The sequence below is a fragment of the Pteropus medius genome, unplaced genomic scaffold (assembly GCF_902729225.1).
Source record: "Pteropus medius unplaced genomic scaffold, Ma_sr-lr_union100, whole genome shotgun sequence".
NCBI classification, from domain to species: domain Eukaryota; kingdom Metazoa; phylum Chordata; class Mammalia; order Chiroptera; family Pteropodidae; genus Pteropus; species Pteropus medius.
Window position 1 is genome coordinate 3,188,730 of NW_024350924.1, and position 18,418 is coordinate 3,207,147.

Below are 18,418 nucleotides of genomic sequence, written 5' to 3' on the forward strand. Positions count from 1 at the left end.
AGAGCAACCCCTGTTTCTAGGTTATGAAAAAAGGCCGCCTAACCTCTTCCCTCTCTGTACCTCCTGCAGGTAGAAGCCCCTGTGTCAGCATGTTTTGATTTAAGTTCCAGAGATTAGATTTAAAGCAAAGGAAGACCCTGCCCAATTTAACAAATTGGCCCAGCGTGCTGCCAACAGGCCTTTCTCGTACTGTCTCTGGCCACTCTCTGCTGCCCACTCCAGGGCCGAAGACCAGTGGCAGTGTCCACAGACTGTGCCCATGGTCTGGGGTCCTTCCACTTCCACTGCTCTCTCCTCTCTCCTGGGTGAGCTCTTCCGTGAGGCGCACACTCCAGATAAAGACGTCTCAGTCCAAGCTGCATTAGAAGGAGTCACTTAAACCAGCTGAAGAGGCTTAGTCAAGTGTTCATCAAGCCATAAATGAACAGCTGCCTCCTGCCTTGAGCCCAGTGCCTGGATTATTCATTCTTTTTGGCTTTCAGATCCTCCTTGTAGATCCAGACAGAAACTGCTCCTTCCACAGCCACCTTAGTTTGTAACGTCGTCCTCCCATCCACCCCCACCTCCCGACTCCCAGCCTTTCCCTTACTTTGGTTGGGTGGGCGTGTCTCTCTCTTCTCTAGGCCCCTTCTTTCATCTTGGACAGAGTCTATGAGACGACACCGCTCCCGGCTTCTCTCACTTCTAACCAATTCCGTTCCCCGTCTCGTCCCAGCAGCCTTAGACTCATTTTCTTGGCAACTGTCCATTTCATTGAACTTTCCTTAAAATACCTCCTTTCTTCTCATCTGTCTCTACTCCACCACGCCCTAAGAAGCAAGCAAGCCTGGTCGTTAGCAGAGCTCTTGATTCTGCACATCTCCTGGGGCTACCTCTTTCTTTCCTTGTCCTGTCTCAGGTGTTAATGAATGTGCCCCATGTGCCGGGAACTATGCAAATGCTTTGCCTGCATCTTTTCATTTCGTCCTCATGACACCCCACGGTGGTAGGTACTATTATCCCATTTTAGAGATGAGGAAACCGAGGGAGGCCCAGGGCGGTCGAGTGACTTGCCCATGGTCACGCAGTCACCAGGAGTCGGGATTCCGACCCAAGTCTGTCACGCTTTCTACTCACTCTGCCTAACGCACACAGCTCAAGCCAACAAGTATTTGTTAAAAGCCTATGGCATGCAAAACACCACGGGAAATAGTTGCTTGGAGAGGAAACAAAAAAGAAATAAAACAAGATTCTGCCCAGGCCTCCAAAAAGAGTCCGCCTGGTGCCAAGACAGACGTGTAAATACGTATATCGCACTTGAGAAGTGTAAGGGATACACCTAATCACGGTGTTCTGAACACGTTGAAGAAGGAGCAATGATTACTGTGAGGAACTTGAAGCCCCCTTCAGGAGGATCTTGCTTATCTAAACAAAAATTGAAAGCTGGAGTGACGGCGCATTTCAGGGAGGCATCCTCCAGACACTGCGGTAGAGTGAGGATTGTCGCAAAGCGGCTTAGGTGTTTAGCTCTTGGGCTCTGGGTCAGATTCTTGATCACTTTGACCTTGGGCAAGTAACCTGACATCTTGGAGCCTCGGTTTGTTTACCTGAAAAATGGGGAGATAGCTACTACCTGCCTGATAGGACTGTTGGGAGGCTTACTTGAAATAATACAGGTAAAGGGTTGAGCATAGTATCTGGTGTGTTTTAAGGCTCTATGATTATGATTCCCCTAAACTTTCTTCTTGTTACAAAGTTCCCACCCCTACCCCATGAAGAAAAGTATTTATCAAATATCTTCCTACAGTTAGGTGGCTTCACACAGGTTAGCTCATTCAATTCACAAAACCAAGCTGTAGGTTGGTTGTCATTGTCATAACAGATGAGAGAGCCCGGGCTCAAGGGGTTCTGAAATTTGCTCAAGGTCATCTGGTCACTGAGAGGCCTTCACCAGGACTCCAGTGGGCTCTGCCTGGCTCTGCAAGGCCATGCTTTTTCCTCTGCATGAGTCACCAAGAAGTCCTGGAGTGGAGTCTCCGAGTGGGAGTGGAGGCATCAAGATTCAGGGGGACTTTGGAGAACATCAAGTCCCCAGCTGAGGTATCTGTGGAAGGAGAAGGCCACCAGACATTCTCCTGGTGACCCTGCAAACACCAAGCTGTTTTCCTGATGACAATAAGGACAGGCAACCAGAGCAGCTAGTTTTCTCTGGAAATGTCTACATTTCCTGCAAAATCTCCCCAGTCTGCATGGGATGGGGGACCGGGAGGTCTTGTCCATCCGTGCTACAAGGCAATTGGAGGACAGTGGGAGTTGGCATCTTATCGGAATGGACACAGAATTCAAAGGTAGGTGTACATGGATTCAAATCCCAGACCCCAGCCTCGAAAGCCGGGCGACCGGGGTGAGGCGCTTTCGCCTGGTCCTCTGTGTGCTTATCTGCAGACAAGGATGACCATTATCATTCCAGAGAGTGGTCTCTAGAGCCAACGAGTCACTGCTTGGGTCACGCTTCACAATGTCAGGCATGCCCCAGGGGAGGAAAACTGACCTATCTCCCAAAGGAGGAGGGCAGCTCACTCCGGCCACCCCTGGGAGCCCCTTGGGATGGAGTTCTGCCCCCACCTCACCCTGCCCCACCCCACTGCATGGTCCATACCACAGGGATCATAAAGTCCTCCAAGCTAGCCCTGTCCATCCCCTCCGACGACACCCAGTGCCACACACAGAGGACGTGCTGAATCGCTGCTCACTGACTGACCGGGTCGGTGATGGGCACCTGCTCCAACCCCTGCTTTCCGCCTCGGCAAAGCCTCCTCCTGCCGATACTTTCCCTTCTCATGGAATCCACCCCTTCCCCAGGCCTTTCAAACAGCAAATTGCCCCGGCCTGCAACCACGGTTTCCTTCCAGGTCTTCATTTTGCCCAAGTGGCTGAGATTGTGGGTTTCAAAGCAAGGCCACAGAGTGAGCTCTGGACCATCTCATCCCCCAGCTTCTGCCAGCCCTGCTGCTCCTCCTCGTCCTTCCCTGGAAAGTTTTGGCTGGAACCAGATGCCAAAAGGCCAAAGTTCCTGTTGCCTGGCCCTTCACAGCATCCAAACCAGCAAACCAGGGGCTTCCCTGGGGCCGAGTGACCTTCTCTGGGCCGCGGGCCAGAGCCCAGCCAAGTGCTGCCTCTTTAGCTGCTGTGGCTGTGGGGAGGCCTGGGCTGCATCCCAGAGAATGAGGGCCTGGCTCTGTGGCTGAGAATCTCAGGGGGTGCAGGGCTGCGGGGGACCTTAGAGGTCACGAAGCTCAACCTCCCCATTGTCCAGAGGAAGATACTAAGCACTAAAAAGGACCAGCAACCCAGATCCGGTCACACTGCAATCTGCAGGTAGAGATGTGCTGGGCTCCGGCCCTGGGCGATTTTGGCCACCCCAAAAGCTCCCAGTGCCTGAGCTGGAAGAGTCCAAAGTCCGGCTCCCATCCCTTCACTTCTAGGTCCTGCTACTTGGCTTTCTCAAGGAAGAAGGCTGTTCAGTTTGTTCGTGCTTTTAATTTCAGATTAAGAGGGACTGGGAAGAATAGTATCTCTGAGAAAAATACTACCATTGTTCCCATTTTATAGGTGAGAAAACTGAGACTCAGGTATATGAATGAGCCCAGGGTCTCACAGCTAATACACCGCAGTGGTGGGGTTCCAACTCAAGCACCTGGCTTTACCACATTATGCTGTCCAATCCCCGTCGACCTCAGAGACCCTGACTGCTCCTTACAGCCCCAGCGGCTGAGCTGGACTAGGAGAACTCAGTCTGTCTCACACCTGAGGTTGAGCGATGGAACCAGGGGCCAGAGGTAAAGCTAGAAGGATGTGGGCAAAGGGAAATCCCCAAGGAAGGGGGCGGGGGGAGAATCCGAGGTTTGGGCAGCTAACTATAGGATTCCAGCCACTTTCTCCAGTCACAAAGAAAGATTCTAGAAGCAATTGAAAAGGGGAGGAACTTTCCTTTTCCTGGTCTGTTTTCTCTGAGCCTCAGTTTTTAAATATTTTTTTTCTTTTAAATCAGTAAAATTCAGGGCTCATATTATTTTTCCAAGGTTCCTTCCTCATTAAGAAGCCACAGCATCCAGCGCTGAGTTGAGCCCTCAGACAGAACCATCCACGCCCGCCACTGGTCTGCTGGGGAGGGAGGGACAACATCGTCCTGGCTTCGAGGACTTAGATGAGCGGAAGAAACACACAGTCTGGAAGAACGCGTAAACGGGTCCTTGACTTTGGGTTCAAGTAGCCCTTCTAACCATCACAGAGTCCACGGGAAGAGCTGGAGTGTTAGGAGTGACACCTTCCTTCCCCATTCCATCCTCCAAGTCCCTTCTCATTCCAGTTCTGTTCCACCTCCCTAGTTTCTTGAACCTTGAAGACCTCAAATGACCAGGTTTGATGGTGGCAAAGATGCTCTCCCCAGGTGCTCACATCTCTCTGCAGCAGGGTGCTGTGGGGATAGATGGGGGTGTGGAGAGAGGCAGCCCCAGAGGCCCCACTCAGGACGGCCTCCGGCAGGATGAGTTCGCCCTGCCCAGGCTAACAGCACCGTGGGCATCCATCCGGTCCTCACTGCCGTGCTCAAGAAGCCTCTGCTTCCCGTTGCTCTCCCCTGCAGATGGTGCCCACCCAGACGAGGGCTGGGGAGGGAAAAGAATACTCTGGCACACTCCCATCATCCTTCCACTTCATTTTTATAATGGAGCCTACTAGCTTATGAAAAAGAAAACTGAGGTCTGAGAGTGGCTAACCTAAGGTCCCATAACGTATTGGTGGCTAACCCAGGACACAACAGCAAATTTGACTCTAAACCTGTCTCCTAACCGCTGAGTAGCAGGTTTAGCGTTAACTGATTCTTATCCAGCCCTGAGCCCTTCCCTCAGCTCAGTGGCGGTTTCAACCCAGCCCTAAAGACAGCCTTACCCTCTAGTGAGGTCCCGGGTTTTCTGAGAAGCAGACTTGTCCGCACCCATAATGTGTGGCTGGGGGTGGGGGAGACGGGGGAGGGCGGGGGAAATCCTTTGCCTGGACGAGGTTCAGCCAGCCCTGAACCATCCCATGCTATTAACCCATCCTTCTTTCCGCAAGCAGGAGCTACTTGTGCCAGTCCAGAGGCGCGAGGGCTCCGATGGCCCCGTCAGGTGGCATCTGGGGCCGCACAGTCCTTGCTGGGAAGCCCAATGTGCTCACCCCCCTCGGAATGTTTGCCGCTTGGCAGGACCGAGTGACCCAGTTTCCCCAGCGGGGAAGCTGAGCCAACGGGCTGCGCAGTTTGACATCTACCTGTCTCTGCTGCCCTCTGCCGGTCACTCAGCAGGAGGCTCGCGAGCGCAGGCAATCCCACATGGGGTCCACTGTGGGGAATTGCCTCTCAGGCCTGTAAATGTTTGCTGAATTAACTGAGTGAGGAGACTGTGTACAGTTACAGGCTCTGGGGCCTAAAGCCACCTAAGAAACAGGGACTGCCCTTAGCAAAATAGTGCTTGGCCTCGCTGAGCCGAGGCTGCCTCCAGCTTCCCTCCTGGCTAGCCTTTCCTCCCTTCCTGTATGCCTCCTCTCCCGCAAGGCACGCACCCTTCCTATGAAGATCCAGAACTTTCCGGGCCCAAGTAAGCTGGTTTCCACACTTCTACTTCATTACAGTCTCCTCGACCACATCCCCACTGAGTGCTCTCAACTCTCTGCTTGAATGCCTCTAGTGACAGGGCACTCATTATCACTCAAAGTAGCCTTTTCCACTTTCTAAAAGTTATAATCAAAAGATTTGGTCTTCCTCCCTTTTTGACACTCAATCTGCCCCTTATTGTTTCCACTCAGAGATCCAGTTCTTGCCTCCTGGGTGAGTCACTCAGAAATCTGACCTGTCCACCCTGTCAGTGACAACTTATCAGTCCCTTGAAGACAATAGTCACACAAAGCTGCCTCGGTGGTGGCTTCCGACAGTGCACTTAGGAAATGCCTTTTCCTTTCCCCAAAAAGTAAGAAATCCACTCGGAGATTCCTGCCTAGGTGTGCCCTGGGCATCAGAAAACTGTGTCCCAGTTCCTGACCCTCCGAGGGCAGGAAAACAGCTCTCCTTCCCACAGGTGCTAGGAACACACAATCACTTATCTCTTTTTCGACAATGCTGGAATGCTGCCTCTCTGGCCAAAAATAATTACTCACCATAATTACACTCGGTGTGTGGCAACACTTTATAGCTACTAATTAGTTAACTATACATAGCACCCAATGAGTCCAGGGATCCCTGGCTCTGTTTTGTGGATTGGAACGAAGGGACGTGGAGTAGGACCTCTGGCTATGGCTCAAATCAGAGTGGTGCTGGTTCTTAGGCTCAGCTCGCCCTCCAGACCTGGCCCAGCAAGCTCTGGACAGTGGCAAGAGTTTCTTCTTTCTTCTCCCTCCGAAAGACAATGGGGTGGTGGTTTTCTAAACCATTCATTCTGCTATAGTAATGGACATTGAAACCAGTACACTCAGCAGTCTCCGCATTAACGAGAGCCTCTGGTAATGTAAAAGTGGAAATTCTCCAGTTTCAGGGAGGTGGTATCTCCAGGTGCCAGCCCCCAGGGAGAGCAGTAACTCAGTTACAGGGAGGTGGAATCTCCAGGCGCCAGCCCCAGGAGAAGTGCAACATTCCAAGGTGCAGATGATAAAACTGTCTACGAGGCCCTGTTTGATCTGAGAGTCCCCCGGAAGCGCAACATTTATCTTTGTACAAAACGTTACCGGCTAACTTCTGCTTCTTGTAATCTGCTTATTCAAGGATGTAGTAGGAGGCTTTATAAGCTGCCTCCTCTGGAAGCTCAGGGCTGATCTCCTCTAACCCTGCGAGGTAGAGAGTCAGTCGCCAGCCGGCTAATAAAGGCTCATAATTAATCTCAATAGGCTCCATGGGTCTTAGAATCGTTCGTGCCATAACAGTAATAGATCACCAAGCATCTATTGAGCTCTGACGATACATACATATGTCCCCTTCTCTGTGCTGGACATCCTGCAAGAAAGGCATGCCTCCGTTCCTTGCCTCAAAGAGTGTGTGGTGGAGCAAGGCCGAATAAAGTATATGAGATGATCAGAGGGTAAGTTGAATGAAGAATGAAGTGGAATGGAGTTTACTGAAGGTCAAATGAAAGGACTTGAAGCTGAGCCTGGGAGCACCAAGGAGGTGTGCCACGGTGGTGTGATTAAAGAGGTAAGGGTGCTGGTGAATGGAGGGACTCTGGCACAGGCTGCCCACAGGCCCCTTTCGTGAAGGACTTGGTCCAGCTCCTGGCAGTGGACACCAGCAGCTGTCAGCTGTCTCCTGTACTGCAGAGAGCTGCTTTGCCACTACCCTCAAGGGACAGTGGCTTGGCTGCAAAACCTCTGTATCTTCTATATCTACCGGCTTTCCCAGTTTAAGCTTTAATTCCTATAATTTATATTATAAAAACAATAATGTTATTCTCATTTATGATATATAAATGTATAAAATTGAAATCGTGAATTAATAATGTATATAATGTGCTTTTTAAATAGGCAGATACATAAAATTTATAAATTAAATAACAGGAAGAAAACATTTCTCTTTCAGATGAACATTATCCCCATCACCAGCACTTCCACGCCCCCAGAAAATCTGAAACCCTTCCCTCTGAGTTGAAAACTGTGACTTTACCCAGCGGGGCTCCCTGCAGATCCCCTTGTCAGGCTAGTCTCTCCACCTAGAAGGCTTTTTGTTCCTGTGATAAATATTTATTGAGGATTTAGCATTTGACACACACTATGCTGTGCAACGTATCCCCCCACCCCAGAGAGAAGCAACTGGTTCTTCCTCTCAGGGCCACGGCCCCCTGAGTTTGCACTTCCATCGTTATTTTGCGATATGTGAGTTGTCTCCTTCGCTAGACCTTGCAGCTTAAGTCAGGGATCCTTTATCTTGTTCATCTTCGTATCTCAGTCACTGGCACCATGCCCAGCATCCAGTAGGAACTCAATTCATGTTGATGAATGAGTTTATAAATGAATGACGATAACCCAGTGTCTGAACATCACAGATGATCAATAAATATTGGTCGAAATGCGACTGAATTGCAAGTACAGGGCACAGAAACAAAGGTAGAGAGAATTTGGAGGAGAAGTTGTTGAACACTGTCAAAAAGATACAAAAAAGATCAAGGAGGTTGAACACTGGTGAAGTCGTGGCGGGGAAGTGGGGAAAAAACATTGGATTTGACAAAAAAAAAAAAGGTAATGTGAAATCCTAGAATAAATAGCCCTTGACAAAATGTTTATCACCAAACCAAATGAAGATCAGTATTTACTTATGCTCAGAGTGTCTGTGGTATCTTTTTAAATCCAGTTATTGGGTAAGCACCTTTATACCCTGTGGTTTATTATGCCAGCCTTCACTAACTAGCTACTTAAAATGCCCATACGTTAGTTACAAAAGCTTAAACATCTCCTCACAACCGAATTTTCTTCGTTTTAACCATACAATTATCTTTTCTATGAAAGGAGGGGCCCACTAGCTGATGTGTTATCAGCCCAGATACCTCCCCCCTCCATTCATTCTACAAACTGTGCTGACAGAGTCCATTCTTCCGCTAATGGGGAAGCGTTTGTTCTTAGAGCTTGTTCATGATTGTGGCTCCATTTTTTAAACCTTAAATCCTAGACTTGCCTGGATTCCCAGGGCAGGTTAACTCTTGGCAAATTCCTTTTGGCAAACACTTAGAACCTTCCTGCCATTTGCTGCTTCTGAAAACAGCACTATCGTGGGCAAGGAGGATTATCTCCCGCAAGTAGAAACATTGCCCATGGTAGTTTCCCAGAGCATGGGAACCCTGGTTTATAGTCTGTGGTCGAATTAAGTAGAGGGCTTCTTTACTGCAGAGTTTGCTAGCATCTTTTATATGCAAAGATGCATGGGGGTATGGGTAGAGGCTTGGATAATATGGTATGAAGTGTTTTCTAAACTCATTTGACTCTTTTTATGGGATGTTGGGAAATACTGCATAGATTATGTTCATTCATTTACTCAACAAAGTTTCATGTGTCAGTTATGTGTCTGGCAGTGTGCTGAGAGCTGTGGATAAAATGATAAGGAGACAGACACACAGGCCTGTCCTTATGAAGACTTGGGGGAAGATAAGCATGACTCAAACACACTGAATTGTAAATCAAATAATCACAACAATTGTAAAATTGTAATTGTGACAGGTGCCATGAAGGCGAGGCATATCACGCGGCCAAATGAGAGCCTGTAATAGAGGAACTTCATTCTGGTCGAGGAAGGCTGCCCTGAGGAGGTGACCTGCAGCTGACTCCTGGAGTATGAGGAGGAGTTCGAATGGTGATGAGGGTGGAGGAGAGCATGTTCCCCGAGGTGAAGGGAGTTCGATGAGTGAGTGGGACAGAAAGAAGGCCAGTGAGGGATGTGAAACAGGATGGGGCTAGAATGTTAGAAAAAGCCAAAACTTATAGGGCCATATAGGCCATGTTTGGAATTTTTGTCTTTATCTGAGGAGCAATGGAAGCCATCAGATTTGTGTTTTGGAAAGATCATTCAAGCTACTGAGAGGAGAACTGATTGGATGTGGGCCAGAGTGGACATAAGTGGACCGTTTAGAAGGCTAATGAAGTGGTCTGGGATGATGGTAATTTGGTCCATGATGATGGTGGTGGAAAGGAAGCTGGAAAGAATTCATTCTCATAGGTTTAGATCAAGTCACTCTTCTCCTACAAGGCAGCTGAACTGACACAGAGCTGGCTTTGTAATAACACACAGACACCCATCCGCTTCACCAGAAATCTCTCTGCAACTGAGGGACTGGGGAGGGTCTGCTCTCACCTCAATTCATTCAAGCAAAGCATTGTCCTAGGATTAGCAATGCTCTCTGGAGCATCTGTCATTGGGAGCAAGAGAAAATCCCAGGGCTCTCGTTCCAATGCAGTCCCCACCTGTACCATGTTCTTTGGGGCCTGCCTGTCTTATCCTGTGTGACTATAGGTTTGTGTCCTGGCATCTGGGAATTGCAGAGCTGGGAGAGATCCTAGAGATCATCTTCACCCTCAACTGTAGGCAAGAATTCCTTCTACATACCTAAAAACATCTCAAATAAGAGTTAATCTATTCTATTCCTAATTACACTAATTATTAGGATCCCAGATACAGCTCTCTCATCCTGTCCCCAAGCCTTTGGAGTCTTTGGAGCTTAAACACCCATAATAATTCCTCACATTGTCATAGTTTACATCCTATCTCATTTCTTCATAATAGTTTCCATTTATAGAGAGGTTAAGCGACATGTCCAAGGTTACGCAGTAAGGAAATTTAGGGTCAGTGCCCTTAACAAAACATTGCTTGGAATTTAATCAGCATTCTACAGCTGCATTCTGTATTGTCTGGAATTTTACCATGAACATATGTAAGTCCCAACTGCCCCAGCCTGTACTGATCTTTCCTACTACTAAACCTTTATATTTGACTTAACTTTAAAAATTTTACATTTTAATAATTCATGGACTAATTTTAAGTATACCTGATTTTTGTTCCCATCCAAGCAAATTCTGGATAGGGATCGTATCATACAATTTCTCACTGTGTTTTCACTGTCCTGGGCACATAGAAGATGCTTAATAAATATGAATTAATTGAGTAGTTCAAGGAGCTCATAATTTTTTAAATGTCATGGAAATATTGTTTCTATTCATGCTACACATACACAAACATTTGCAGAAGTCCATTTTCTACTAGATGATTTATAGCTGTGTCAAAGGGCTAGGTTTCCCCAAAGTTGATCTCTTCTGGCTAATAATGGGCTCACAGAGGTGGCTCGTGAGATCTCAGGAGTTAATTGCATTTGTATGAAAAACTTTACATACTAAACATACCAGGAAATACCGGAAGCTACAACTTTTCGTCCAACTGAAACACGGTGACAGGAGTACACGCATTTTGTTAATTTGATGACTTCAAATTAGGTCTTTATAGGTGGACAGAATCTGATATGCAAGAGATGGGAAGACTATGTAGAATACACTATCGAGAGCTCTTTCAATTGGAATCTCCACCCAGCACAGGGAGCAGCAAGAGAACTTTGCCTAATACCCAAAAAGAAGCAGCAAATCAAGCTTTCACTGCCTCTGACTTTAGAAGCTTTGTCCAGTAATTGAGAATACCTGAATCCCCAACTCCTTTGCAAGACACCTAATTTTCACCTCTCAACTGCCTACAATCAAATGAAATACTCTCTTCCAGTTGCTATAAACCACCAAGGTTAAAGCACACTTCTTACAGCAGGCAGATACTAACATAGCTACTATGTATTTTCCCATTACATTAGAGATCTATGGAATTGTCTATAGCATTTGTTCTAAAAAATGTCCCCATCAAAGTACTGTACTTGTTCACAACAACGAAAGAGAGAATGGATATTGGTTAGGCAACTAGTAGTGTCACCCATAGTATGTAAGGATGACTTCAAATCAAATGCTTTTCACAGACTTTGGGGTGGAGTTAGGGGTATCCTCCAGAGTACACGGATTTGCCTTAACCTACATGATTACTATGAGGATCAAATTGAATAATGTAAGCGAAATGATTTAATTGAATCCTGTTAAGTACTACGAGCTTTACATGCATCATGTCATGTAATTCACCCAATGGGGAGTTGTTGGTGACACCAATGTCTGCTCTCCTCCTTTTCCTTAGAAATAAGACCACTGATTTTTGTCTTGGCTAAAGTAAACACAGAATACACTTTCTGGCCTTTTTTGTTTAAGTGTGGCGAGATGTCTACATTCTGGCCAGTGAGATAGAAGTGGAATTGTAGTGAGTTACGATTAGGAGTGTCTTAAAAGGAGAGAGACATCTTGTTTTTCCTCCCTTATTCTTCCCTGCTGGTTTACTGGAATGTTATTTGATGGCTGGAACTTGATTTACCATATCAGATCATGAAGCATCATAAGGATCACAGAGCTGTGCAATAGAAGGAAATGATCCATTCCTTGAAAGTTTTCTGAACCATTTAGAGTAAGCTGGAGATATCATGTCCCTTTACACTTAACTATTTCACTGTGAATTTCTAAGAACAAAGATATTATCTTAATAACCACAGCATAATCATCAAAATTAGGAAATTCAACATTGATACATTAATATTAACTAATTTACAATACAGACTCAAATTTTATTAGTTATCCTAGTATTGTGTCCTTTATAGCTTCTGCCCCCAACTAAGATATAATATGGCATCGTGCATTGATTTTATCATCATGTCTCTTTAAGTTTCTTTTACCTGGGAAGAAATTCAACATCTACTTACGATTAAAAACTTTTAGAAATTTAGGAATAAAGTGGATTTCCTTGATATAAGGATAACATAATGTGAACAAACAAAACGTGTAATAAGTATCATTCTAAATAGAAAAAAAAAACATTAGAAACATTCCCTTTAAAATCCGAGTAAAATAGGAATGTTTGCTATCACTCTCTTTAACATTGTGTCAAAGATTCTAGTTAGCACAATAAAGCTGGAAAATCTTAAATTATAATGATTAGAAAGGAAGAAATACTCTTATTATTTGTAGATGATATGATTGTCTGCACAGAAAACTCAAAGTGATCTATATACACTAAGTTAATATAAATAATAGGACAGTTTAACAACTGGCTGTTTCAAATCACTGACAACAAATAGCATAACTTTAAAAAAAAGGCACCATTAATAATAGCAATGAATCATAATAAAAGACATGCAAGAGTACTCATAAATTATAGAATTTTGCTGAAGGAAATTAAATAAGACCTAATTAAATAAAAAGATATCCCATTCACAGAAAGACTTAATTTCATAAAGATGTCACTTTTCCCTAAATTAACTCATAGATTTAATGAAACCCTAATCATAGTGTTTCATGGAACTTGATGAATTGATTCTAACATGTATGAGAAAGAATAAAACTTTAATATAGTTGAAAATATTGGTGGCAGGGTTGGGGGAAGTGAAGGATTTCTTAGACAAGATACAAAAAGTGCTTACTATAAAAGGCTATTAAACTCAACCTTATTTAAAAATAAGAACTTTTATATATTAAAACACAAGTTAATTGAAAAAGTAAGCTGCAAACTAGAAAAAGATATTTGCCACATACCCTACAAAAGATTAGAATCAAGACTATATGAAAGTCTATAGCCATGCTACCCTGAATGTGCCCGATCTCGTCTGATCTCGGAAGCTAAGCAGGGCCGGGCCTGGTTAGTGCTTGGATGGGAGACCACCTAGGAATACCAAGTGCTGCAGGCTTTAAAAAAAAAAAAAAAAAAAAGACTATATGAAAAACTTCTAGACATATGAAAAAGATATAACTTGGTAAGTGAAGGACACAATATCTATTTCATAGATGAAGAAACATATGTATAAAGAGATACACGACCTCACTAGTATTGAGGGAAATAAAATATCAAAACCACAAAGAGGTGCTATTTGACATCCTCTTGTTTGGCAAAAAAAAAGTTTTAAAATGCCAATAACGTGGATCAATAAAATCTCTTATACATTGCTAGTGAAACTGTAAATTGATTAAAAAACAGTTTAGAAAACAATTTGGCATTATTGTAAAATTGACCACTCAATATGCCCTATAATGCAGTAATTCCACTCTTAGGTATCCCATACCATCACCTCCCTATGCTATCCTAGAGCAATTTTCGCTTGTGTGCCTCTGGACACATGAATTAGTACTGTCTATAACAACATAAAAACAGGAAAGGCTCCATATGTACATCAAAAGAAGAGTGGATATATAAATGGTGGTATATTCAATACAATGGAATATTTTACAGCAATTGAAATAAGTAAACTATAGCTTCATATAACATGGAAGAATCATAGTAACATTATGAATGAAAAATGCAAGTCTCAGAAGAATACAATATTGTTCAAATATAAATGTATATAAGTTAAAAAAAAACAAGCAAAAATAAAACAATACTTTTAAGGTGTGTGTATGCACACCCATGTGTTACTGAACTCAAGGGGTTTGCCTCCATTACCACCTCTCGTTCTCGAGAACGAGAACGAGAGGTGGTAATGGAGACAGAGGACTCACATCCAAAGCTTATTGAGAACAAGAACAAGAACAAGAACAAGAACAAGAACAAGAGGTAGTAATGGAAACAGAGGACTCACAGCCAAAGCTCTAAATCACTAAAAGGATGCTTAGCCATTGCTTATATACACTCTTTGGTTAATTACATGTTGATTTCTTCTTCCTTGGCTACAGTTATCCCTTGGGTTCTCGTCAAGCTCATCCTGTTTACAGCTACCTCTGTAAAATACTGTGCTACATTTTAACATTTAGCAAGAATAGCAATTTGCTAAGAACTGTCCAGATCTTGAGACCCTTGTTCTGCTAGAGTGGGTATGCACGCGCGCACACACACACACACACACACACACATACGTGCACACACACACACATGAATTCTGTAAAATTCCATTAAAATATTCTTTAAAGTTCTTAAAACAAAATAAGGGATTGCTAAATATCAGATTCTGGATAGTAGCTACCTACTGAAGAAGGTAGGCAGTGAAAAGGGAGGAGCATTTAGGTAGATGTAAATTATCGGTAGCTTTCTATTTTTTTGGATCCGAGTTCTAGGTTCATGGGTATTCACTATGTTCTTGATAAATAAATTAAAGTTTAAAGGTCCATGGATGAACTGTTGATGACTGCGTGTCATGAACTAAGGATTATGACTAATCCAATTCTATATAATCAAGTGCAAAGAGAAACTATATTAGTAATAGTAAAATTTATATAGTGCTTAACAGATCCCAGGCACTAAATTCTTTTTATGTTTTATCTCATTTAATCCTCCAAGTGAAGAGATTCTATGATTATTCCTATTTTATAGAGGAGAAAATCAAGTCCCAGAGAGATTAACAGTATCTCTTCTGAGGCCCACAGCAGAGCTGGGATTTCATCTAGGCTGGCTGGTTCCAGAGTCCATGCTCTTAAACACTGCACTTTAAATTGTCTAAATAAATGAAAGAAGTAATTATATTAGGGCTTAGTCACCTAGGAGACGTTATAGCCGAGTGCTTTCTGTAATAATAGTAAAGGATGGACCACATACATAGTTCTGGAAATGCGTACTAAAAACCACTGAATTGCACACTCTAACTGGGTGAACTTTATGGTATGTAAATTATATCTTAATAAAACTGCTGAAAAAAACCCATGTACCACAAATAAGTAAGTGTCTTTATAATGCAAACTGGGTACTAGTGCCTTCAAGTTGTACAGCTCCAAGGGGCCAACACTGAGGCCGGAATGGGCAGTGGCAGTTTTTCAGTGCACTTGGTTTTTAACAAGGCACTAAAAGATCAACATGCTGCTATGATTGATGGTCGGGGAATCTGTTGGTAGCTTAACTCTGTTTTCGTGACTGCTGAAAGATCCTCCTTGCCCAGATCAGCTGTTCTCACAAATCTGGCTATAGAGCATAAGGAGATCAGATGAAAGCTTGGACTGGACCTGAACGACTCCATTACCAGCACCAGAAAAAAGGTTCAAAGTCCTGGACTTCTAAATCATGGGTCACTTTTATCCTCTCAGCACTATCTGAAAAGCACATGTGTGAAAATATACTGATTCAACCTCTCTAAATAGCTTCGTATTTTAAAGAACACAAAGGAAATGAAAAAACAACTTATTTGACTACAGCATGGGTCAACATATTATGTCATTATCCATTTGTCATGAACACACACACACACACACACACGCACACACTCCATAGGCCATATTTTGGCTCTGTAACTGATAATGGAATCCAGGCCTTTTCTTTCTACCCATTGAACTTACCAATCCTCTTGACACCAGAAAGACTATTAATCATCTTAGGCAGGCATTTGTGCTGAAGCTAGCTATGGGCAGTAGCTTCCATCAAGCTTGCTGGTATTACAAATGGAAAGCCATTAAGCCTAGCAGAGACTCAGGCACTGCCACACATACTGGTACCAGCTCCCTGAATTCTCTCTTGTGTTCCCTCACTCCCTATCATGAGGTTTGGAAAACTACACTTATTTGGTCATTATCTTTTTTGTTGACCAGCGAGTTACCTAAGCAGGTCAGTTTAGGCCAAAAATAGTCAGTCTGGAGCCTGGTTTATTTACATTGGCTATTACCTTAAGTAATCAGTTAATGGCTTACACCTTCGATTTTGTGTTAATATTAACTTGAAATAGATTAAAATGCCCTGTGTGAAGTGTGTGTGTGTGTGTGTGTGCTGTGTGTGTGTGTGTGTGTGTGTGTGTGTGTAAAAGGTACGCTTTTTACAAATAGTGTGTTGGGTTTTTTTTTTATCCCCTAGTATCCCGATTTTTGTCTTTAAATATCATTTCCACTAAAAGGAACCAGAACTCCTTGAAAAAATGACTGATTCCATGTTGGGGCAAAAAATGCACCAGATAAGCCTACAACAGAAAAATGAAGAGGAGGAACAGTGGGAAGAGTAAAGATGAAACAAGATTGGCATGAATTGGTAATTGTTGAAATTGGGTGTTGGGTACATGGAAGTTTTTTATAGTATTCTACTTTTGTATATATTTTACTTTTCCCATGAAAGTAGTTTTTAAGAAAAGCAAAAAATAATTTCTATTTTAAAAAATAAAACTAACAGCATGCACATGGTAAAACAAGTTTTATTTTAATAATGCATAATGCATACAATGAAAAGTTAAGTCTCTCTCTTACCAAGACCCTCAACACCCCCTCCTCAGCGTGATCTTAGTAACAATTTCCCAAGTATTCTAAACGAAGTTTCTACGAATATACAAAAAATGCATATGCAAATACACATACGTATCATTTCTAGAACCACAAACGGTAGCATTGTACACAATGTTCTATGCTTTATAAAGTTTTATTTTAATAGCTAGTTTTAATTAAATGAGTATGTCTACATACTACAATACTATGGCTTTTTATGCTTTTATATTCTGGGCTTCTTTTTTGATCTAATCAAGAGAGAAAAGGCCCACATCTTCACTTTCCTCAAAGTTATTTAGAAAGAGAAGGATGGCAAACAGGTCGCAGTACCTAATCTCAAAAGTTTTCAAGTTCAGATTTCAGTTGGGGGGAATTATTGCTATCTTAAAAATTGTCATGTTTTAAAAACATCTCAATTCTCTACTCCACATTGGACCTTGAGAGATGTGGTTTGACGAGGAATACAAGAATGCTCATAACCTCTGTCCCAGAGGATACCTGGGAGGACTGCATAGATGGACTCGGAATTGCCACCCTCCACCAGATCGTGAGCAGCAGGACAGAGGTTGTATCTGTTCCAGTGTCGGTATCACCAGCACCTCGCTCAGGTGCTCTATTGTGACACAAAAAAGGTCTTTGGAAAAAAGGCAAGTTGGCTTTTGAAGGAGAAAATGATTGAGGGGAGCCCAAAGATGTAGATTTAGAGACAGCAAGGTGGTCGTGCCACTGGATTCTAAAACAGAATAACGGAGTGGGGCAGGGTGAGGAAGCTGCTGGGAGGTACATGAAGCCACAAAAAAAGATGCGACATAACTGACTGGAGCATAAATTACACTTGACTATCTAAAGGGAGGGGCATTGCATGTGAAAAATAAACATAGCTCCATTACGGGACTACGAAATCCAAAATCCACGTGAATTCGCAACATAAAACAGGAAGCCCACAAACACGTCCGCGGTGGCCAGACAGTCCCGCGGCCCGCGAAGCTGGGAGCGTCGGTCACTCCCCGCTAGGTGGCCCGGGGTACTTGGGCGAGAGTCCGGAGCGCCAAGAAGAGCTGGGCACCGGAGCGAGAATGCGTCTCGACTGCTCTGCATGACCGGATTGCCCGTGCTCCACCTCGGCACAGTCCGGGGCCATTAGTGTGAGCCGGGAATTCGTGAACTGTGAACTCCCGGTTCGGGCTGCTCCGCGGGCCCCAGGGACCATGGGCAGCGCTCTCTCGAACATAGGGAGCGGGGCTTTTACAGGTTGTTGTCAAAAACGCCAGAGGGACTAAGATGCTGTCGCTAGGCGCCCCAGAGACGGCTTCCACAGGGATTTGTGGGCTTGGGTGGCTGGAGGTAGGAAGTGGCGACTCCAGAACTTTCGAGCTCAGAAGGCCGAAGCACAGCCAAGTACGCCTGGGGACCGAACAAATGTTTGAGGGAAGAACGCCGAAAGCGCTGGGAGGCGGAGCTGGCCCCTGGTAACCACCTCGCGAAGTCTAAGTGACGTCGCACAGCAAGCGCGTTCCACTCTTTCACCTTCAGTCCACGCCCTCAGTACGTGGGCCTACCCCCTTTACGCGAGTGATGGACAGTTATTTCAGCCTATCAACTTCACCATCGCCATCCAATCAGATTTAAATTTCTTTTAGCCGCCGGAGGA

At 44.3% G+C, this 18,418-nt stretch overlaps 1 pseudogene; it reads left to right on the forward strand.

The window, feature by feature from the left end:
- Positions 1-13,176: 13,176 nt before the first annotated feature.
- Positions 13,177-13,295, forward strand: LOC120585344 (uncharacterized; annotated as a pseudogene).
- Positions 13,296-18,418: the final 5,123 nt, after the last annotated feature.